At 44.6% G+C, this 24,756-nt stretch overlaps 1 long non-coding RNA gene across 3 annotated transcripts in view; it reads left to right on the top strand.

The window, feature by feature from the left end:
- Positions 1-24,756, top strand: part of LOC307225327 — a 37,647-nt gene that overhangs the window by 5,700 nt on the left and 7,191 nt on the right. For all 3 annotated transcript variants that reach the window (XR_013842889.1, XR_013842890.1, XR_013842891.1), the window contains exon 2: positions 15,616-15,684. This is a non-coding gene — a long non-coding RNA (uncharacterized lncRNA). The remainder of the gene's footprint in view (positions 1-15,615; positions 15,685-24,756) is intronic.

Here is a 24,756-nt window from a genome sequence, read left to right as displayed (position 1 = left end):
AGTTAGATCTACGCTAACCTTTGTAGTGACGCCAGTTTTAATGGTGCATTCAGTCCATTGACAGAACTCTGGATTTTTTCCCCTCCTCCCTCCCTTCCTTCGCTCTCCTTTCCTCCTCCTCCTCCTCCTCCTCTTCTTCTCCTTCTTCTTCCCCCCTTTTTTTAACCCTCAGAAACAAAAGGGTAAAAGAAAAAAAAAATATCTAGCTTGTATAGTTTGTACTTTTGATAAAAGGTTTCGCTGATGGGCTTTGGCAGTAGAGGTTCTTTTCTAATGTCTTTTTATCTGAATTAATTCCTCAGATGAAAACTTTAAGGAACAATGAAGAAGAGAGGTATTGCTCTGAACCGGTGAGAAGGGTGGGGGGGGGGGAAAATTACACAGCACACCTGGGACAGATGAAGCCAAACTAGTGCTTTTATAATGCCAATCAGCGGGGCTGTTATCATCCCTCTAATTAGGAAAGCAGCCTAAAACAGAGAGCACTTGGGGAAATGGTAATGTTATGGTTTTGCACTTAAAAGGGGAGACATTTCCTACACTGTAAGAATCCAGGATTGGGGCTGACAAGTCCTTTAATTAATGGGCAGGATTCCCCGTGTGTGCACGTTGGGAGTGCATGTTTCAATTCATAAAAGTGGACAAAGGGGGATATTTGGGGAGAAAGGGGGGGTGAGCAACTGTGTCTGTGTGTGTGTGTAAAGCACAGGGGGGAGGGGGGAAGAGTCCATTAGTTTTGAAGGAGAACAGAGTTCACAAGCTACCTTTATTTTAACCCCCAAAGGATTACACACAGAGCTGCAGTGAGCTGTTTGCCAACGGATTTGAAAGCTACAGTGGGGGGAGAAAAAGCCCAAGGCCATCAGGCAAACAAAAAGTTTGGGAGAGAGAGCACATTTGGAATCTGAGAATGCTGCCTCCTCCTCGCTTCTGATCTCTCACTTTCCTTTTGGAAGCTGCCTTTGCTTTCTACGGAAACTGGGCCCAAGTTAGCCCAGTAGAGGGGGCTCTTGGGACCAAATCCGTGGCAGGCAACTTCTACGCCCGGTTGCTGAAATGCTCCATTTTCTTCCCAAGTGATGGGCTAATCTGCGGCAGTTTCACACAAGACGCGTGGCTTTGTGCCATGGAGACTGGTTGTCTGAACAGACTGTTGTGAGCAAATATATATCGCAAGTTGGCAGCGCCATCACAGCCTGTCTGGAATTGGACTGAGCCAAGGCACAGAACAAATCGCACCTTATCCCTTGTGCATTGTGATTTGGGCAGCTTTAGAGATGTGGGCAAAGCAAGCTGGGCCAACATGAGGAAGCGTCTGCTACAGGCAGGCAAGTCTAGTGAACTGGCCTTCACACAACCCGTTTGGTCTTTGATTTCAGACCCCCACCGCCCCAGTGCTGTTTGAACTGGCTGTTTGACTGCGCATGTCTTGCACCTCCAGTCTGATCCTGAGCATTTGGTGTGCAGCAGGGAGTCAGCTGCAGGTGGCGGGCTTTGGAGTATCAGTGAAGGGCAGCCAATTGCCAATTATTTAGCTTATTATTACAATGCCCCCCCCCTAAAATCACCATGGCAACTCGCTTTGGATTGCCTGGCTCAAGCGCCAACATTTCATGGTCCTTTTCTGATCAAAGGAAGCTGTCTTCTACCAAGTCAGAACATGGGTCCATCTACCTTGATATTGTATACAGTGACTAGCAACAGCGTCTCCAGGGTTTTAGGCATGGGAGCATTCCAAGTCATCTGTGGAGATGCTCGGGATTGAACCTGCGACCTTCTACATGCAAAGCAGATGCTCTACCGCTGCACTATAGTCCTTTCCTAAATACAACCCTTTGAGGTTGCAAGGGCAGGCTGATAGTCTTGGAACCAACCAATGTGTTGAATAAACCAAAACACCCCCCCCCCCCCGTATTCATAGAATTGTAGAACTGTAGAGTTGGAAGAGACCCCAAGGGTCGAGTCCAACCCACTGCGATACAAGAATCTAAACTAAAGTATTGCTGACAGATGGCCATCTAATCTCTGCTTAAAAACCTCAAATGAAGGAAAGTCTGCAACCTCCCTAGGGAGTCCATTCCACTGTCAAATAGCTCTTACTGTCAGAAAGTTCTTCCTGATGTTTAGTCAGAGTCTCTGGTAATTTGAAGCCATTTATTTGTGCCTTACTCTCCAGAGCAGGAGAAAACAAGCTTGCTCCATCTTATATCTGATAGCCCTTCAGATATTTGGAGATGGCTATCATATCTCCTCTCTGTTTCCTCTTTTCCAGACTAAACATAGCCAACTCCCTCAACTGTTCCTCATAAGGTTTGGTTTCCATACCCTTGATCATATTGGATGCCCTCCTCTGCACACATTCCAGTTTGTCAGTATCCTTCTTAAATTATGGCATGAAGAACTGGACACAGGATTCCAAGTGTGGTCTGGCCAAGGCAGAATAGAGCAGTGCTATTACTTCCCTCGATTGGAACACTATACTTTTAGAATAGCATTAGCTATTTTTGCTGCTGCATCACACTGTTGCCTCTTGTTAAGCTTGTGAGCTCCTAAGACCCCTAGATCCTTTTCACATGTACTGCTAGTAAGCCAGGTGTCCCCATCCTACATTTGTGTATCCGATTCTTGCTGCCTAAGTGCAGAACCATATTTGAAGTTGGCTACCATATCTCCCCTCAGTGTCCTCTTCTCCAGGCTAAACATACACAGCTCCTTCAACCGTTCCTCATAAGGCTTGTTTTCCAGACCCTGGATCATCTTGGTTGCCCTCCTCTGCACGTTCCAGCTTGTCAACACCCTTCTTAAATTGTGGCACCCAGAACTGGACACAGCATTCCAGGTGTGGTCTGACCATTCTTAGAGGCTTACAACATCTCTAATTCTGCATCTTTCATTAGATATATGGTACCTTCTGCATTGTACTTTGTACTGGAACATCACCACACAAATGTACTTGTTTGGCCAACATCGCTTAACCCTTAGAACATAGGATGCTGCCTTATTCCAGACTGTTTGCTCATCTAGTCCAGTAACTGTCTGCTATTCCTACTGGCAGAGACTCTTCAGGGCATTTCCCATCACATGTTACACAGGAATACAAGTCAGACTCCACTCGTCTAGTTAGCTCAGTGTTGGCTACAATGACCAGCAATGGCTCTCATTGGTTCCAGACAGTTCCAGCCCAAAGTGAAGGTGCTGGGCACTTGAACATGGAACCTTCTGCATGCAAAGCAGATGTCCTACCACTGACCTGTGGTCCTTCCTGAAATATGCCCACTGAGTTCAACCAGCATGATTTCCAAGTAAATGTAAAACCTCAATTCTCTTCCCCGACCCCCACAATATACTTTACTATTGGTGGGGGGGATCAGTCCTCTGGACTCTCAAGCAACCGCTATCCAGAATTGTAAACCAAGTTGATGGAGAAAGCTCAAAGGGGCCAGGTGGAGAACTGCAAACTTCTTTTCTGGGAGGGCTCCTGCCCCCAGCGCACAGTTATCAGATATAACTCTCCCCATCATGCTAGGAAGTGCCTTCTCTACTCTGTCTCTGCCTTTCACTTCTTGATCTCTCTGCTCCACACAATCACATCTTATTTATTTATTGCATTTATTAGTCGCCCTGTGACAAAAAATTCTCAGGGCGACGAACAACGTGAAAATAATTCAACACTACAAAAGAAAATATGCAATAAAAACACCGATCATATAACAGCACGGAATACAACACTGCCGCAAATAACAGACCAGAGATTAAAACAAATCCAGCCAAAGTCATAACATCAAAAGAATGAATGCCACCAAAAAAAATCACAATGGGATAGTTTTATTATCTATTTTAATTATGGATGTGTACATTTTAATGTTCTGATGGGTTTGTTTTATTATCCATTTTAATTATGGATGATTATTGTTTGTGTTAACTGGTTTTTATACTTTATAATCTGCTTGGAAGCCTCTTGTATCAAGCAGTATATAAATTAATTGATAACAATAGTAAGTAATAATCTTTATGGGGTTTAAAGCACAACATTGTACCATTGTGAATGCTAACAGTAAGCTGTTAAAACTGTAAACCTGTTAAGCAACACATTTTTAAAGGCCTTGGATTTCATTTTTTTCTTGAAAAGGGTTTTCACCTGGCATCAAAGAAATAGAAAAGTATACGCCAGGTATATACTCTTGGGGGAAGTGTTCCATAACCATAGAGCCACCACCAAACAGCCCCACTCCTTCATGGTCACCCTCCATAGCCCGGCTTGAGAGGACACTCAGATGAGGGCCTCAAGTGAACTGATGACCATAGAATAAGAGCTGATCCTTCAGGTTTCAGGCTCCCAAGCTGTGATTTACAACCTGCCCTTTGAAGTGAGCCCAGACATGGACTGGGAACCAATGAAGATGACAAAAGCATTGATGTGATATAGGGATGGGGGACTTCAGTCCTGGCTATAGGTATAGGTATCTTTATTTGGCCATTGGGACTCTCCCTAAACCCCCACCCCCACCCTATCTCCAGTGCTGCTCTGTGCTCTCCTCAAGTGCCTTTGCCAGACTGGAATGTGTCCTTGAACCGTAATCATGTCTCTTGCTCACCTGGGTGAAGGAGGGAAGGGTGTTGGTATTCAGCAACCCCTGACTTTTAAGTGGGTGGGATGTAGTCTACTGTAGAAAGGTAAGAGTTGCACCTGTTGCTCTGTCCACTTTGGCCTCTGGTCTCACCTGCCACTGGCCTGTGGCCCCCAGAAAGTTCCTTGTGATGGAATGTGGCCCTTGGATTGAAAGTGATTCCTTACCCCTGGTGCAATTTGTTTGTACTGGTGGGAAGTTTCTAAGCACAATAGGAGAAGAATTGTATATGCCTCAGCTCTTTGGATGAAGAGGGGAACAAAAAATTAAAAGAAATGCGCAGTGTGTGTATGTATATATATAATCTTATGCCTGTAATTGTGTACTTCAGAGTAGACCCCATAGAACTCAATGAAACCTCTTCATCAGAAAGTGTGCATAGGATTGCAGACGTAACTTTCACACTAAGAACCAGCCACAGTTCTGCAGTGCATCTGAACTCAGAGAACTGTGGCTTGTTCTTACTGGGGGTGGTTGAAGAATTTGTTAAATTCCAGTAGAAGAGACATGATTTGTACCTTCCAGACTTACTTACCCATTGTTTTCCATGCTTCCTGAATGTTCTGATGCACTTCTTGCCTCTTCATTTTCAGGTAATAGGCTTAAAAGTACACAGTAAGTGCAAATTTTCATACAGATTCCCCACCTTAAATTGCAGATCAATGCAGAAACTTTTTGGGAGAGAGTAATGTTCATGGGAAAGTCACACAGTTTGGACATAGAACTAGGGATGGAGGAATCAATCTCAGTTTTACTCAGAGTAGACCCATGGAAATAATGGACCTAACTTAGTCATGTTCATTACTTTCATTGTGTCTACTTAGTTGACTACCATCCAAAGTTTGTTACAACAAACTAGAATCAAGCTGTGGTTTCAGATCCTCTGTTGCTGTAGAAGTTTAGAATCATAAAATTTGGATGCTACAAGGAACCATGGTTTGTTCTTAAACTGAAAGCTTTCATTCTTCTTTAAATGCAAGAGAAGAGGGTAGGAGGGGGCGGCATGTCATGCAATTCTCAGGTACACCATGACTCATTCACAAGAGTGTAAACCACATTTTTTTTTGCATGTGATTGTCTGAACCAGAGTTTAGCAGACTTTTCAGAGGACTTCTCTGTCATTGTTTCTCCTGTTTCTAATTTCCTTTGGCACACATTTTTGGTGAGCTGTCTGCAGACCTTAGAAAAGCAGAATAGTCATGTTTTAAACAGCAACATGTCTGTGTTGTTAATGCGTGTACACTGGTACACACTAAGTGCATCTGGGCAGAAAAACCACACACAACAAGTTTCAGCTCTCATTTAGAAACCGCCAAGTTACAACAAACAGCTGAAGAAAAGAGTGTTGGGGCTTATAATGGCAGCAGCGAGTGACCTCTTACTGCAAAGAAATACAGACAATAACAGTTTACTGAACAGCTGAAAGCTATTCCTAATGAATTGAACAAACTTATCCTGAAGGGGGAGAGTTAAGAGAGCTCATGAAAAACATGGCTCTGAGAAATTACAGTGAACAACTAAACTTTAAAACACTACCAATTTTCTAAATGGCCTTTTCACATGCATTCGCAATCGCTACTCCTCTCTCACATGCTTACGGGGAATCAAAGGAGATGTTTCTTGTTCTTTGGGATAAATGATAATTTTGAGTCTCAAGCAAACAAAGCAATTGGGGGTAATGACACCACACCCCCGCCACACCTACATGCTCTCTCGAAATTAGAATAATAGGGTTCATCTTATCCGTCTTGCCTTGGAAGCGAGCCCTGTTGAGCAAATTTGCGTTCGGCAGTGCACTATTCTTCTCTTCTCTGAATAGTTCAAAAGAAGGTTTTTTTTCCACAGAGAAATGGCAACCAGATTGGCCTCTCCCCCTCTCCAAGAGCCTATTCTCTGCAGTGATTCCTTTCATCCAGAACTGGCCTATGCAACTTAATTACTCATCACAATACTTATATTCCGTCTTTCCTTGTGCAGTTCCAAAGCAGATAACTGAAATAATGAAAGACAGCAGAAGCAAACCAAGCCAACACAATTTAAAACAGGGTGTGTGTGTATGCGCACACACTCAAAGGTGAGCAGTAAAGTCCAGCCTCTGCAAGCCAACTGCTGAACTATAATGGATCATTTGGGAGAGTGAGGTGGCTGTTTCAGGTAGTGAGTGCTGGGGGCTTCCTCTTCTGTTGAGACTTACAGCTCACAGAGGAAGTGGGCAAGTCCAGTGTCTTCCAGGCAAGGACAAAAGCAACGTCTTTCTAAGCAGACTTCAGGACCCTGGGCAGCACCCAATGGGCCCTGGTGGTTCAGTCTTGCTTGGCTCACCAGGACAGAGAATCATCTGAGGCCTTATAGAGGCACACAAACCCTTTTCTGCATTGAGTCTCAACTCCATGAAGTAAGCCAGTTGTGTTTTTTTAAGGGTCCTTGCCTGCTTCTGTATCCTTTGACTTCTGTGAATACTAATAGATTCGGGGGTTGTTGGGGATTTGTCCTCTGAGTCCAAAGATGGTGGCATGGCTGTGTTCTCCAGCTAGAGGAGCACAGGAGAAGCTACTGTAGACTCTGACATGGGGAATGTTCCCTAGACCTTTGAGTCCTTCTCAGAGTCTTGTTGGACCCCAGGATCAGGCCACTAGGAGATAGCTCCTATGCCTCCCACTCCCATTTTATGCAGTGCCATGCATGCATCAAAAAGAAAGATTTATAGAGCCTTGGATTGACTGCCTTGCATTGGTGAGCTGTGTCCAACCTATTTGGAGGGACTAGTGTTAATTCTGGTTAAGAGGGAACTCTGGTTGGCATTGGTGTATCGCTTAACTATGATGAAAGGGAGGAGATGTAGAACGTCATAAATCTCTGATCTGATCCTGATCTTCTTACTGTGCCTAGTGTTCCATTCATATTGGCCTGGTGACACAGTGTGATGGAGTTAAATTCTTTTACTTACAGGATGGCCAGACAGACAGGAAGAAGAATTGCTGGGGGAAGTGTTTTGTGATTGTTGTGACCACATTGTATACTCAACAGGTTGATTCCCCACCCCCTTTGGTCGAGAGTTACTCTTTCTTTGGTAATTATGTTTAGTGAATAAATTGCCTTTCATGTTAACTGCTGAGTTCCATTTTAAGTGCACATTCCCATTTTCTGGCATATCAAAGAGAATCTGTTGATTTTAATTGGGCTCTCCTTAGGCTCATGATCTGGCTTGCCAGACCAGGCTTTCAGAGCTCTCTTACCTGTAGTAAAAAGGGCTATGAAGCATGTGGTTCTAGCTGAAATTGTTCCACTAAGCCTTTCCAACAGCTAGGACTGTGCCTTGGCAGGAAAACCTAGTAGTTCCATGAGACCCAGTTTTTGGCAAATGGAGCCACGGATTTTCAAGGATCCATTGTGTTTTGTGTTGTGTTTGAACAAAGATGGGGATTTATTTGGCAGTTTCATTCAATTCCACATTCCTGTGAAATTTCAGTTAAGGGGGTGCTTTATTTTGTATTATTATTGGCAAATTGTTAACATCACGATCGATTGTGAAATGCTCTTTATAAAAACCCAACAAAAGCATGCCAAAATATGCACGGCTGGCTGAAAATATTTTGCTGCAGAAGCAGAAAATCAAAATGGCACCTTCCCAACTGATTGATATGGGGCAGTAACATTATTTGAAATAAAATTCTGGGTGCAATAATGATTCTGTGCTGTGCGGTCATGCTCATTGTCATTCCGCACCAACCTCTTCTTGTTAATCTCATGGTTTACTCCAGGGACAGTGAATCTGGACTTCCAGATGATGTTTGACTCCAAATCCCATCAGCCCTAACCAGCATGGCCAACAGTCAGGAATGATGGGATTTGGAATCCAACATTATGCACCAATTATTACAAGGAGCTTCCCATTTGATTTGGACAGTGGCTGTAGAAGCCAGTTTTGAGAAAGTGAATAGTCTGGTTGTTAGTAGTCCAGCGTGTGGATTTTTAAAATCTTGCATTACCTGTAATTGTGATGGCCAGTGCTTTCCGACTTGTCAATAACCACAGGAAGGGAAAGTGCTGTTGTGCTAAAGTCCTGCTTGTAGATTTCCCCCAGGCACCTGATTGGCTACTGTGAAAACAGGATACTGGACTAGATGGGCCATTGTCTTGATCCAGCAGGATTCTTCTTCTGCTCATGGGCCTCATACCAGTGGATGTATGCAAAAGTGGATGTGGACAGTCATACACCACTCTCCATCCAGGCAAGCAAAATTTAGTATCTCAATTCAAGAACACAGGTAAAACCATTAGAGGAGAGTCCAGGGTCAGTGAAGGGTATGGGCATGGAGGCTCTGGGCCTGGGCAGAGATCCAAGGGGCATAAAGAAATGCTTGGAAGGTCACATTTAGCTCCTGGTCCTGAGGTCCCTCACCCCTGGTCGACACTGACTATCCTGTGAATTCCAGTAACTTGGATGCAGACCAGTCCTGCTGCTAGAGAGTCTCAGATCCCACCTGAGTGGAGAGGTGGAACATTGAACCTGCAAGCTGCTACATGCTTTGCCCAGTGGTGTAGCATGGTGGGCCACAGGGTCAGTGGCCCTGGGCACAAAATCGTTAGGGGTGCAAAATTGCAACACCCCATGCTGCCTCAATACAGCTGTGTGCTTCCGTCATTGGGCTCTATTTAAAATGGCTTCTCCATGCGAACTAGGAAGTGACCTTGCCGGACAGTGTAATGACTCTTATTTTCTTATTTCTGTGGCTGTGATCTCATGTGTGATGTGGACGCCATTAGGCAGTTTAATTTGCATGCATACTTTATCTGTTTCCCTCCTTCCCACACGGCCCTGGGGGCTGGCAACCCACCCCGTGCCACGGGCTCTGCCACTGAGCCACAGATTCCTATTGCCCCTACTTCACCATTAAAGATGTTTAATTGTCCCTGAGGCTTTCTCACCCAGGGCTGATTGATCATCATGGTGGCAGCAGGTGAGTGGAGTATAAAACAGAACATCATGTTGCTCTGCAAGAAACAAAACCCTTCCACTTTCTAAGTCAGAACTGGTTCCTTCTATGCTGTACTAAAGAAGTTGTCAAAGAGATAAATAAATGTATGACTTTCTTTAGGCACCTGAAGGTAACACTGTATTGTTATGCTTTTAATGTCTGATGTTCTGTGTTGTGGTTGTGGTGGTGGTTGTGTTTCTGGATATTGTGTTGGAGAATGGCTGGGGGAACCCAGCCAGATGGGCTGGGTGCAAAAAATAGATTAGAATTATGGAATTGTAGAGTTGGAAGAAGAAGAAGAGCATAAAGAAGGCTGATCGCCGAAGAATTGATGCTTTTGAATTATGGTGCTGGAGGAGACTCTTGAGAGTCCCATGGACTGCAAGAAGATCAAACCTCTCCATTCTTAAGGAAATCAGCCCTGAGTGCTCACTGGAAGGACAGATCGTGAAGCTGAGGCTCCAATACTTTGGCCACCTCATGAGAAGAGAAGACTGCCTGGAAAAGACTCTGATGTTGGGAAAGATTGAGGGCACAAGGAGAAGGGGACGACAGAGGACGAGATGGTTGGACAGTGTTCTTGAAGCTACCAGCATGAGTTTGACCAAAGTGCGGGAGGCAGTGGAAGACAGGAGTGCCTGGTGTGCTTTGGTCCATGGGGTCACGAAGAGTCGGACATGACTAAACAACTAAACAACAACAACAACAAGAGTTGGAAGGGACCACAAGCGTCCAACCCCTATAGTGCAGGAATCTGTTGCCCAGCGAAGGGTTTGAACCCACATCCCTGAGATTCAGAATCTCATGCTCTACCAACGAAGCCGTATTATTATAAGTAGCATTTCCTGAGCTGTAGCTCAGTGGAAGAGCCACCTGCCTTGCATGCAAAAGGTCTCAGGATCAGTCCCCGGCATGCCCAGGTAAAGCTGAGACAGACCACTGCCTGAAATACTGGAGAGATGCTGCCAGTCAGTGCAAACCACATCAAGCTAGATGGACCAATATTCTGCCTGGGTGTAATGCAGCTTCCTTGTTTTATGCTCCGCATTTTAACAGCCCTTCTTGCGAGGCTACTTCTCCTCCGGTTGATGTATGTCCCCTTTTCCTCGGCTCTGCACCTTTCTAATCTGATTCCACAACTTAAAAATCTTACGAAAATTATTTCCCTTCAGTGGTGTTCCGAGGTGTTTGTTTGCCTCTTATTTTTTATTATTAATATACATGTAACTGCGGGGGAGAAAAAGCCTGTGCTGATTCATAAAGTAGATATTCTGCTAGAAATCCCACGCTGCTGCCTGCATTTTCATAATTCTAAGTAGAGTGTTTATTTATTGAAATTTGTAACCCACTGAGGGCACATTAATCTCTGGGGGAAGGATGCACGGGGCGGGTGCCTGGTGGGGAGGGAGAAGAGCCTAGGTTTGGGAAAGGACAACATGCAGTGGTCTGCAGATAAGAGAGCGCTGATTAAAAGCATGCTCGACGCAACACTTTGACGATAAAACTGAAATCCCTCTTGGAAATACATCCACTTAAAAGCATAATTCTCTGCATAAGTGGAACGCTTTAGGTCCTCTATCTGCACCCTCTAGATTACTCAAATAAAAGGGGCATTACCAGACTACTAGGGAGTGGAAGCCCTGCTCCTGACCCCATCCCCAAAATTGAGCAGGCTGCCTGGCCAACACCTTTAGATGCTCATGCATGAGTCCTGGGGTGGGGACCTTTTTCAGACCAAGGGCCACATTCCCATCTGGGAAACCTTCCGGGGGCCACATCCCAATAATGGGAGGGGCCAGAGGCGAAAGAGGACAGAGCAATGGATGCAAGTTTTCAGACCCTCCAAGTGTCCCTGTTTTCCAGGGACAGTCCCGGATTTACAGAAGCCATCCCGGTTTCTGATTTGATCCTAGAATGTCCCGCTTTTCCTCAGGATGTCCCTATTTTCACTGGAGAATTATTATTTGGAGGTATGGAGTTATTTGACCCCCCCCCCGAGAAGAAAACCTTTAGAAGACATCTGAAGGCAGCCTTGTATAAGTTTCATGTTTTGTTATGTTTTTATATATGTCGGAAGCTGCCCAGAGTGCAGCTCTGATGAGGATGATGATGATGGAATAGGATGTCCCTTTTTTCATTGGAGAAATGTTGGAGGGTATGAGTTTTACCTTCATACAGTGGGCTAATTTCTGCACATGCTCTCACACCCCTCTCTGTCCTCTGTCCAAGAGAGTGAGAGGCATTATCAGAGTTGAAGGACACACTCCAGCCATGCAAAAACACCCACGGATGGGATAAAGTAGAGCAGGTGAGTGGTGTGGCCTGTGGACAGCGCAGAAGAGCAGAATTGGCTCCCAGCCCTAAGGCTCCCCCCCCCCCCCAGTTTAAAATGTGGACGCACCCCCCCCAGCTATTCCTACTGCAACCAACCTTCTAATTCTCTCAGCAAACTCTCAGTGAAGTGTTTCCCACTGGAATGGATGCACCAAGGGACTTCTCATATTTAGTGCTTCTGAAAGAAACAAACAAAAAAACCCACCCCTCCATTTAACGGCACCAAGGTTTCTGTAGTTAGCAGTGTGATCCCGTAGAAAACATGAGGCTTCTAACTTTCCACAGTGCCCCTGTCAATTAAACAATAAACGGCAGAGTCTAACATATGGACCAGTCTCAGGAGGTAACTCTGGCATGCGTAATTAGCATGATTTGTCACCATGTAAGTTTCAGACTGTACAGTTTAATTAAAACAGGTAATGACAATGGGGCTATATATTCTAATCAGTGAAATATGTCTGCTTTAAAAAGCATAAGGGCTGCATTCTGAATTTGGATTTGTGTCGTTATATCAAGGACATGTTTGCACAAGAGTTTTTCATGCTTTTAGAAATGCAGGGAGCTGTACCAGGGCAAGAGGGCAAGATACTACGATGGGAGGTATTGTGTAGATCTTTACACCATTTGCAACAACTCTTCGATTCCTGCAGAGCTAGGATAACCTGAGAGTAGGGAGGGGCGAATCTCTCCATTTTGGTTTCTCTCTGTTTCCCGCTTTTCCAGTCTTAACTTCAGTTCTCAACCTTACCACATCCATTTGTGATTTTTTTTTTGAGTCCTCCTGAAAATAAGGCTTACTTCTGAGTAAACACATTTAAAGCTGGTCTATGAGTGTAATTTTAATTTGAGTGAATTGTGACCAATGTTTCTACACCCAGTTACATTCATTTAGACCATACTGAAACAAAGACATTCAATTACAGCCGGGAAATTTCCTTAACATCTTGAATTTTATGTGCATGATCTTCCACCATCAACACCTGGGAGTACACAGTTTCTCAATGGGAGCTGGCTGATTTCAGAATCTGATTGGGTGCTGAGTCTCCTTTTTTCACCAAAGCTTTGTGATTCAGGTCTATGCATTCCGTTGAGGGACACAAACACCAAATTCTATGTGAAGAGAGAGTCTGTGCATGTGAGGGCAATGCATTGCCTTTAGGTTGGCAATTTTAAAGCGATAAGTGTGTGGGGATGAGAAGTCCAATTCTTCAGCACGGAAAATTTTATTCCACAGAATGCCCTGTTTTAATAATTATTTTAACAGTGTATTGCACTTGGTTTTGTTCTTTATGTATTTTGCTTTTTGAATGGCTTTGGCTACAGAAATAAACCATAACACTTCCCATCAACCACATACACAATCAACACAGACACCCAAAACACAGACGCACACATAAATGGAGGCACCACACAACACCCAGACTGGACATCCCATGGGACACTTGAAATACACTGAGAAGACACACAGCACATGCAACCCCTTCTTTCCTAACCTGGAATCTGATTTCTCTCTTTATTTCTTCTTTATTCTCTTTCCTTCCAGCTGCAAATTCCAGGCCCAAGGCATTTTCCTTTAGCTCCAGAAGTCACAACTGCTCTGATAGCTACCCGTGATGTGTGAAGTATAAATGCTTAGATAGTTACCGCAGATAGGAGTTCTATTACGGAAGTTCAGTCTATCTATCTACAGACTAAATTGTGCTTTGGCAGGGGGAGGATGGAGCAGTCGAGCTAACGTTGTCAATCTTTTCTTCCACTCTCTAATGCCTCGGATGTGATATTTACTGTTGTTCAGATTCCTCTCGTTCTTCTATTTCAGCAAATAAAGTCCGGGAAATGGAATACTCAGTAGGTACATTGTATTGCTGCACATTTTTTTACAGCAGGGATGGCCAAAGAGCCTAACCTTATGAGTAGCACAATAACATCCTTTTAGTTCTCGTATAACCCTGGCTATCAAACTCCTATGGAAGGAGTGGTGCAAGTGCCAGCGGTCTGCCAGAATGTTATTTATTTATTCTATTCTACTCTATTTGCTTTTGTTGTTAAAATGCCTTTCATTTTGTTATTCATTTGTTGAAACCACATCCTTATTCCCACTGGTTTTGATTCTTTCCATTAATTTTAATTTCCCATCGCTTCCAATGGCAGACTCTTCTGCTGCTAGTAATATCTGTGTTTTCCATCCAGCTTTCATAATTTTTTTCCCAGGCCTTCTGCTACTACTTCGAGGGATCAGACTTATCAAGTGTCAGATGACTGAGATGGGGGGGCAGAAATGTCCCCATCTTACAGGCAGTGGGTACATAGACACACTAACAGAAGCCAGCCTATTAACTGAAATCTACATGGTTGCTGTTGTGGTGGTTTAGAGACAGCTTCCTATCCAAGGATCCCGGAGCAGTTTACCAAACAAAATTGCAATACTAAATGTCAAAACCTAGAAAATCACTGTGGTGTAAAAGTTAGTATTTTGGAGTATGACCTGGGCAACAAGGGTTTGAATACCCACTCAGCCATGAAGCTCACTGGGTGACCAGCCTAATTTAACACACATAGAACATAAAATAGAATCACAGAACTGGAAGGGACCATGAGGGTCATCTAGTCCAAGCCCCTGCAATGCAAGAATCTTTTGCCCAATGTGGGGCTTGAACCCACAACCCTGAGATTAAGAGTCTCATTCCCTACCAGCTGAGCTAAAATGGTTATTCTGAGGATAAAATGGGAAGTGAGAGAACCATGTGACCACCTTGAGCTCCTTGGAGAAAAAGGTGGCATATAAATCAAATAAATAAGTATTAAAATATACATACAATCTGAATAAAAGCAACATGTTATTGAAAATGTTTGGGCAGAACAGTGTATAGAGAGATGCCCCTTCAGTTATCCAGGCCCCAAGTAATTCAGGGTTCCATAAATCATCACTAACACCTTGAAATTGGACCCAGAGCTTCTTGGCAGTCAATGCAAATCTTTTAAATCTAATGTCTTCTGGCTCTCTGTGTTGCTCCACTTAGCAGCTTGGCCACCACATTCTGCAGTGGCTGTAGCTTCCATGTTGTCTTCAAGGGCACCCTCATGTAGAGCACAGCATATTTGGGAGATTACCAGGGGGTGAATTAATGTGGTCAGGCTATCAATGTCCAGAAATTGGCAGTGTCTGGTAGACCAGCCAAAGTTGGCCAAAGGTACTCTGAGCCACTGAAGCAGCATGAGCTTCCAGCAACAAAGCTCAACGCAGGACTTGCTCCTTCATGAGATTCCTGCATTACAAGTTGTCTGCTTAACTCCTCAACATGAGAGCCACTTATTCACAGGGCCCCTGTCTTGTTGAGACTGAATCTGTTATACTGGCCTTCATCCATCCCAGTACAGCATCCAGACAATGGCCTAGCATCTGAACAGACTTTCTGGACTCAGATGAAAGAGGGAAATAGAGCTGAATGTCAATAACATACTGACTGCATTCAACTCCAACCCCCCTGCTGCCATCACCTAGTGACTTCCTGTAGATGTTAAATAGGACTGGGAACAAGATGGAACCGTTTGGTATTTCACAACACAAATTGTACAGAACAGATCAGATGTCCCTCACCGCCACTTTCTAGAACTACCCTTGCAGATAGGAGTGGAACCACTGTAACAACATATCTCCATTTCTCATCCTGCAGAATCTACCTGATAGTTTACCATGGCTGATGGCACCAAAAGCCACTGAAAAAGCCAAGAAGACCAACAAGGTAAGGCTCCATCTGTGTTTTTCCTGGAGAAGATAATCCACCAGTGTGACCAAACCCTAGACTGAAACCAAACAAGAATGGGTCTAGATCAGGGTTTCCCAAACTTGGTTCTCCAGAAATTTTTGGACTGCGGTTCCCTCCATCCCTGACTGCTGTTCCTGCTAGCTAGGGATGGTTGGACTAGTAGTCCAAAAACAGCTGGAGACCCAAGTTTGGGAAACCCTGGTCTAGATAATCCATGGCCTCCAGGAATGGAAGGTGTCCAGCCACCACCCTCTTGAGGACTTTGCCTAAGAAGGGGATATTTGCAATGGGACAGAAGTTGCCATATGACATCTGAGACCAACAGGGAGGTTCTGTTCAGTAGGGGGCACACTAATGCCTCTTTTAGGCCCCACTGTCTGACTAGATGAGCTATATGGACAAATAGTCTGACCTGAAATAAAGCATCTTTTTATGCTCCAAATGGCCCTTCTTGGTGGATGCCATTGCAGGCCATAGTGAGGTCCAGCAGAGTAAAATGTGTCAGCAAATTTGGGAGGGAGGGAGATCTGACAAAGAAGTGGCTGTAGTGTATATTGTGGGCTTTCCTTATATGCTGCCAAGTGGGCTGCTCCCATGCCCACTTGCAATTCACCAATTGGGCGAATGGGCCGGATCTGCTACTTGGGCAGCAAGCTTGGCCCAGGGACCTCCTTTGCTGCTCAGAAAGTAGCCAAAGGGGCTTCCCCCATCAGACTGCAGAGGCCAGAGAAATGCCAGGCAACTAGAATCATAGAAATCATCTCTAGTAATTTTTGTTCAGTTGAAAAAAAAAAAAATTCCCAAGGGATATCATTGTAGCCTGAGCCATCGTGTTGTTGTTTAGTCGTTTAGTCGTGTCCGACTCTTCGTGACCCCATGGACCAGAGCACTGCCTTCCACTGCCTCCCACAGTTTGGTCAAACTCATGCTGGTAGCTTCGAGAACACTATCCAACCATCTCATCCTCTGTCATCCCCTTCTCCTTGTGCCCTCCATCTTTCCCAACATCAGGGTCTTTTCCAGGGAGTCTTCTCTTCTCATGAGGTGGCCAAAGTACTGGAGTCTCAGCTTCAGGATCTGTCCTTCCAGTGAGCACCCAGGGCTGATTTACTTAAGAATGGATAGGTTTGATCTTCTTGCAGTCCATGGGACTCTCAAGAGTCTCTTTCAGCACCATAATTTAAAAACATCAATTCTTCGGCGATCAGCCTTCTTGATGATCCAACTCTCACTTCCATACATCACTACTGGGAAAACCATGGCTTTAACTATACGTACCTTTGTTGGCAAGGTGATGTCTCTACTTTTTAAGATACTGTCTAGGTTTGTCATTGCTTTTCTCCCAAGAAGCAGGTGTCTTTTAATTTCGTGACTGTTGTCACCATCTGCAGTGATCACGGAACCCAAGAAAATAAAATCTCTCACTGCCTCCATTTCTTCCCCTTCTATTTGCCAGGAGGTGATGGGACCAGTGGCCATGATCTTAGGTTTTTTTTAGCCATCTTACACAGGTATTATCTCTGACAGGCCTACCTGTTCCTCTTTCAGAGGCTTCCTTAACTGCTCAGGTAGGAGAATGTAGATCCACCAGGTCGTCTATTTTGAAGGATATGATAATGTCAGTGACTCCTCAGGTAACTGTGTGCAGTGCATCATTAGATTGCCACCGGTGAAACCCACCTTGGAAATTCTTGGCATGGCACATTAAAATTTATCTCCTCAATCATGAGGGCTGATTTCTTTTGAAAGCGTAAAGCCATAGGCTTCACGCAAGAATCCCGAGAGTGCGATGAAAAGCTGTTGGTTCCCATCGCCATGACTCATCTACTACCAGGCCTGAATCCGGATCTGGACATTTTAAAGCACAGGTGGGAAATTGGGAGTGCTGCCTCCAACCCAGTCTTCTGTGGCCCCCTGCACCTCCTGAAATTGTCTATGCTTTCATCCCATCACAGTTTCTTCCTTCCTGTCAATTTTCTCCTTATTTTCCCTAACTTTAACAAATCTTTCCCTGTACAGGAACATAGGAACTCTCCTTAAACTGAGTCAGGATATTGGTCCATCTAGCTCAGTATTCTCTGCACTGACTGGCAGCTGCTCTCCAGGATTTCAGAACAATGAGGAGGCTGTGTGTTTTATTTGATAAACATAAATTTTTAACGTTCCCCCTGGTTTTATGACTTGGGGAAAAGAAGTATGTTTTTCCCTGCTGTCTGAGAACAAATAATTGGCAGGCTTCTGCTGTCTGTGTGAAGCACAGAAGGGCTGTACACAATGTTATTCCTGCTTTGTGTGTGTGTGTGTGTGTGTGTGTGTGTGTGTGTGTGCGTGTGTGTGTACTCTGTACTTAGGAAGCTTATTTATGCCTAGTCAGTCCATTGGCCCACCTAGCTCACTAGTGTCTATGTTGACTGACAGCATCTCTCCATGGTTTCAGACTGGATGCATTCCTAACCCTACTTGGAGATGTCATGGGGGATAGCCTGGATAGCTCAGTTGGTTAGAGTGTGGTGCTGGTTACGCCAAGGTTGCAGGTTCGATCCCCGTAGGGGCAGGGAGTGGGACTACTAGATGATCCACAGGGGTCCGTTCCAATTCTATGACTGGGGATTGAACTTGAGACCTTCTGCATGCAGTGGCTCTACCACTGAGCTATAGCCCTTCTATGTGCAGAGCCTCCCCCCATCAACGAAGAAACTGAACCCCACTTGCAGTGTGAACTGGAGCAGCCCAGTCACAGGTTTACATCCTCATTGAGAAGTGGACCTTGAACACAGGTCTTAAATATGAAGGCCACACACCGGGACTTGATGCTTTGTCCTACACATGCCCCCTCTGACAGAATTACTAATCTAGCCACTGAAACGCGGGCTCCCCTTTTGCCGCAGAGTTGCATGATGGGCCATGCCCACCCTGTTGAGAAGGTCACTTTTAATTTAGTTTTTAAAGAGTTGACTTTCAAAGCCTAGCAGTGTGTCACAGTTAATGGCATGCTCTTGTCTTAACATCCTTTCGTGTTATAATGTGCAGCAAGAGAGGTTTCTTTTTTTTCCTTTTGCCGAGATCAGATGGGACCGGCAATAATAGCAAATAAAAATCCAAATTAAGGGAAAAGAGCAAGTAAATAAATTTTTAATCATATAAAATTTAATACTTATGTTAAGAAAAAGAATATTAAAAGTCATTTTATATAGAGTGAATTTATATTGGAGCTGATTTTTTAAAAGTTGTGCTGCTTTGAGTGATATGATAATCACGCACTTCTCTCTGACTCCCCTCCTCCACTTGTTCAAGGGGATTGAAATTTATATACGCAATAACCAGAAAAGAATCATAAAGGACCAGACCAGAGGAATCTGTCTCACTCCATTTTTTCCTGTCACTCCCATAGTGATTTTAATATTTTCCTGAAGTCTCCCTGCATTTGCCAGATACTAACATAGTTTTCAAATACAGTTGGCTTAAAAATAAGAGCTAAATGAGGTATGCCTCTTGGTAAACCACAATGCTGCCAAGGTACTACACTGAAAAATGTACTTATATTAAAAAGCAGGTGACTGGAGTCTCCTGTTAGCTGTAAACTTCACAGGTCTATAATTTAGTGTGTTGTGGGCCAGCCCTATCATTAGACAGAGGCAATCACCTCAGGTGGCAAATGCTAGGAGACAATGGAGGCAGCCCCCCCCCATTTCTCCTGAGCCCCCTGGACATCTTCTGTGTGCCACATGGCCTGTCCTGTACCCCCATAGCTAACCTGCTGTGATGGAGGAGAGCAATGGTGGGCACCATACAGTTAGTTGCCTATACTGCAGTAAGATTCAATTACAGTGGTACCTCGGGTTACAGACGCTTCAGGTTACAGACTCCACTAACCCAGAAATAGTACCTCGGCTTAAGAACTTTGCTTCAGGATGAGAACAGAAATTGTGCGGCAGCAGCGGGAGGCCCCATTAGCTAAAGTGATACCTCAGGTTAAAAACAGTTTCAGGTTAATAACGGACCTCCAGAATGAATTAAGTTCATAACCCGAGGTACTACTTTACCAGTCTAGTTGGCTTCTGTACATGGAATGGAGGGTGCCATCTTGTCCTTTGCTTCAGGTAGCAAAATATCTTGGGCTGGCCCAGTGTGAGATAGTCCAGAGCTTTAAATGTCTAAGGAAACTGACCTAGTTGGTTTGAGAAGACAGGGAAATGAGGTTTTGTTAAATTTTATGTGCATTGCCTGTGTCAGTAACTTCATCCCCCTTTTGTTGTCGCACAGACTCTCCAGGAGCAACCCAGGAATCTGTTGCCTCAGGTTTGGTAGAGGATGATATTCCATCACTAAAACTTGTGGACATCCAGGAAGCTTACTGCTAGAAGATTCAGGACAGATAAACAAGATGTTAACTATGTTCCATAGTTAAACTATGGAATTTGCTTCTGAGGGAGACAGTGATGGCTGCCAGTTGTGATGGCTTTAAAAGGGGATTAGACAAATCCATGGAGGAGAGGGCTACTAGCTGTGATGGCTGTGCTTTGCTTCCATGGTCAAAGACAGTAATGCTTCTGAATAGGTTTCCCACAGGCATCTGGTTGGCCGCTGTGAGAGAACATGACGTAGGATTAGATAGGCCTTTGGTTTGATCCAGCAGGCTCTTATGTTCTTGAGTGCTGAACTAAGACAAGGCGGCATCCCTCTCCATTCCATGTACAGAAGCCAACTAGACCAGTACAGTGGTACCTCGGGTTAAGAACTTAATTTGTTCTGGAGGTCCGTTCTTAACCTGAAACTGTTCTTAACCTGAAGCACCACTTTAGCTAATGGGGCCTCCTGCTGCCGCTGTGCTGTTCTCATCCTGAAGCAAAGTTCTTAACCCGAGGTACTATTTCTGGGTTAGCAGAGTCTGTAACCTGAAGTGTATGTAATCCGAGGTACCACTGTATACTGCCCTTTATCTCAAGCAGGAAAAAAATAATCTTTGGCCAGCTCTGATATACCCTCACTTTGCAGTCAGAGAGGCAGTAAAATTGGGAGATATATTGAGACTTCAGTGGGCCACCATACCTGGATGATGGGCTGAAAATACAGAGCAGAAAGTTCCCCTTAGAAAATCTTTGGCTTGAATTTGGGTAGTGATAGGGTGGTGGGCAGGGAAAGAAGGGGTTTTAACCTTCCTACTGGCAAATATAATGGTACAGGGAATGAAGCTCACAAGGAATTTTCCTAATGAAATTTATCCCTTACCTCTAAATTCCACAGCTGAAAATTTCAGCTGAAATTCCTCCCCCCCCCCCCCATTTTGCTACTTGCAAATGGGTTGGTGAAGTGTGTGTGTGTGTGTGAGAGAGAGAGAGAGAGAGAGAGAGAGAGAGAGGTGGGTGGGTGAAGTACCGGAATGGGTTTTTTCTAGGTTTCAGTGCTTGCGCATGCACAGAAGCACTAAATCATGCTTTGTGCATGCGCAGAAGCGCCGTATCATGACCCGCGCGTGCGCAGACGTGGCACTGCGGGTTGCGAATGCTGCAGGTTGCTAATGTGCATCCCGCACGCCCTCCCTTCAGATGTCAAGGCAATAATCAACTATTTTACTTTTAAAAGACAACTGAAGGCAGCCCTCTTTAGGGAAGTTTTTAATGTCTAATGCTGTATTGTTTTTAATATTCCGTTGAAAGCCACCCAGAGTGGCTGGGGAAACCCAGCCAGATGGGCGGGGTATAAATAATAAATTATTATTATTATATTATTATTATATCCACTGTATTCATCTTGGATTGGCCTCAGTTGTGGAGGCCCAGTTTTAAGAATAGTTTAACTCTATGCAGGATTGTGGCCAATCATTATTTCCTTTTGCTTTTAGTATATGCACTCTCAGGAGCAGATATTTTGCAAAACTGGCAAAGCGCATTTGTTAAAACAGAAGATTCATTGTAACAAGCTGCTTTTGCTGGGGGGGGGGAAGGGGGAAATTCATTAAAAGAATAACATTGGTGTTTTTTGATCAGATAGGAAAGCGAGATACATTTCCTTATTTTCAAAGGTTCTCGTTGAATAAAGTAACTGAAGGACAATTCAGTTTAATGGCAGAACATTTCTTTCACCCGCTGCAAAGCATGCATTTATGTGAATGCCTCTCCACTTTCTAACACTGCTTCTGATGACTTTATTTTATGATCACAATATTATTTTATGAATATGAAGGAGGAGGAGGAGGAAGAATTCCCTGATGTTCACCTCTGAGAAGTGGGAAATCCCATAGAAAATCTTGTCGAAAGATCCACAAAAGTAGATCCTGACAGAAGTGAGCATGTGAGACATGTCTGCATTGTTAAATAGGAATATTTTTTAAATTGCCTTTGAACCCTGCTCTTTCATAACTAAGGAGTATACTCTTAGCTCAGTTGGTTAGAGCATGGGGCTGATAATGCCAAGGTCATGGGTTTGATCCCTATATAGGTGCATATTCCTGCATTGCGGGGAGTTGAACTAGATGAAGGGACTAGTTGCTGTTCCTTCCAACTCTAAGATCCTCTCATTCTACCTAGGAGGCTGTGCAGTTTGTATGCAGAAAGGCCTAAAGTGATGGGAAAGACAGAGGAAGCTACCTTACACTAAGTAGAATATTTGTTCATGGATCCCAGTATGGTTTATCAGAGTAAATGGCAGCAGTTCTCCAAGTTCTCAAGTTGAAATCTTTCCCATCATTTGCTGCTGCTGGAGCCTTTTAGCTAGAGATATCAGTGGTTGAACCTGAGATCTTCTACATAAAAAGCACATGTCTGACCTTTGAGCCAAGACCCTCACCCTGACAACCTGGGTAGCTGCTGTCAATCACAGTAGACACGGGTGGAGGAATCTGTGACCCACCAGAAGTTGATGAATTAGAATTTCCATTATCCTTGACCATTGGGGCTCATTTGAGTTGAAGTCCAACAATACCTGGAAGAATGCAGGTTCTCCACCCTTGAGGTAGAGCATAGTGGCTAGATGGACTGTTGGTCTGATTCAGTGGCAGCCTATGGTCTGTACACTTTATGAGGCCCTTGGATTTCTCTTCTGTGACCTCTTTTGTCACCACTGTCTAATTTTCCTAGCCACTACCAAAGATTATTGCAACTTTCCCTTACTGCCAAAATCAGTTTCTCACTTCCTCCCTTCTCAGCCCATTTCCCTGCCTGAGAGGCAGGAGTATCTTCTAGCAGATGCTTTGGAAACTGTGCTCAGAGAGCCAGCAACAAAGTGTGCCAGGTAGTACGCCTGCTGGAGGGCCTCAGTTTACCTACAGCCTTTGTCTGAGGATGTTGGTCATTTGGAGCTATCCATGGTACTGCCCTACCTTTACCCTCTGGGCACCTGATGTGAATAGCTGAGCCTGGCCCTGGGGAGAGACTTCTATAGCTCTGGTGCCATGACTGAAAAGACCCTGCTCCTAGTGACATCTGCTGAACATTATCCAGCACAGGTATCTAGAGCAAGGCTTCTCATGTTATATGTTGTAAGTGTGTTACTAGAGTTGTCATACTTCAGGGTTCAGCCCCTTCTGCCAGTCTCTGGAATTTCATTTTCTGAGTCAGTGAGCAGGATACTTCTTGGCTCTAGTACACCTGCATCTAAATTCATCCATGGGAACCCCAATGGTCCATGCTGTGTAGACAGTGGTGGCAGAAGGCAAGGAGGCTGCAGGTAGGTGGAATCAGAGTCAATAACAGTCAGAGCCAACTACTGTATTTTTCGCTCCATAAGACACACTTTTTCCCTCCTAAAAAGTAAGGGGAAATGTCTGTGCATCTTATAGAGCAAACGTGTGGTCGATCGCTTCTGGCCCCGCCCAGGCCTCCATTGTTGAATGTTCTGCAGACGGAAGCTGCTTGTTTTCCCAGTGACATGTGACTGGCTGATTAGATTATCTGTCTGGGAACTGTAGAAACGGCTCCCTTTCCTTTCCTAAAAAAGCTGCAGAACTGTGAGTTGAACCCCATAAAAACAGGATTTTTTCCCTTTGCAAAAGAAGCTGCGCAACTGTGAGCTGATACCCAAAAAACAGGGCTTTTCCCCTTTCCTCCTCTAAAAATAAGGCGTGTCTTATGGTCAGGTGCATCTTATGGAGTGAAATATACGGTAATTCTAATCCTTCTCTCTGTTGTGTTCTACAACAGCAACACTGAGACCAAGGAGGAGGAAGTTGACAGCCAGTGCCAGCCTCTGGACTTGTTGCAAGATGGTGGTGGGACTAGCTGAGAGCAGATGGAGGTTGGCAGGGCAGTGTCCCATCCATTCATCTGTAGCTGCAGAAGCAGGTCTAGCTGCAGGCTTGAGGACACCCTTGGCACTGAACCTTCTCCTCAATGCTCATGAGGAATAATCGCACATAGGGAAATGCACCATGGCATTCCTGTTCATCCTAAATGGTGCTTCTGTCGACAGCAAGGCAAGGCATCGGGGTGACTGACCTCTATATTTTGCAAAACAGTCACTGCAAGGCAAGTCTTCTCCGAGACCTCAGTGTGCTTTATGGCTTCTAAGTGACATGTTCCTCTACGACACATCTGTTGGATTCTCAGGCTAGCTTACCTAGAGGAAATCATTTCTTCAAGGTCATGCAGGGGTTCTGCAAGGCGGGCGGGGGGGGGGGGAGAGAAGAAGGCATTTTTCACTGCCCTTGGTCTAACCGCTAGACCATGCCCCCAAATGCTGTGTGTTGACATCTCCTTGTGTCTGGCTATCATAATAAAACATGATGAATATAAGCCCAGATGCCAAACGGCGAAATATACCCTAGATTCAAAGGAAACAACATCACGGGCAGTTGCTTTACCCCCCCTTTCTTCCCCCCACTGGGGAATTTTTGCTTGTTCTCACACATTTCTCAATAAATCTTCATTATTGCTTTCTCTCTCCCCCAACCCGTCGTCCCTTTCCTCCCCACTTTTAAAAAGGCTACTTCATGAGCCAATGACAAATTTCCCTTATATGTTCCCCCAGTCATACATTCCATTGACACAAGGACCCAGCTGCATCATCTGGAGAGCAGGAACATGCCTCAAGATGATTCAGCCAATCAGAGCT

This window comes from Podarcis cretensis, assembly GCF_951804945.1.
Source record: "Podarcis cretensis genome assembly, chromosome: 10".
Lineage (NCBI taxonomy): Eukaryota > Metazoa > Chordata > Lepidosauria > Squamata > Lacertidae > Podarcis > Podarcis cretensis.
This window is presented reverse-complemented; position numbering and strand designations above follow the sequence as displayed.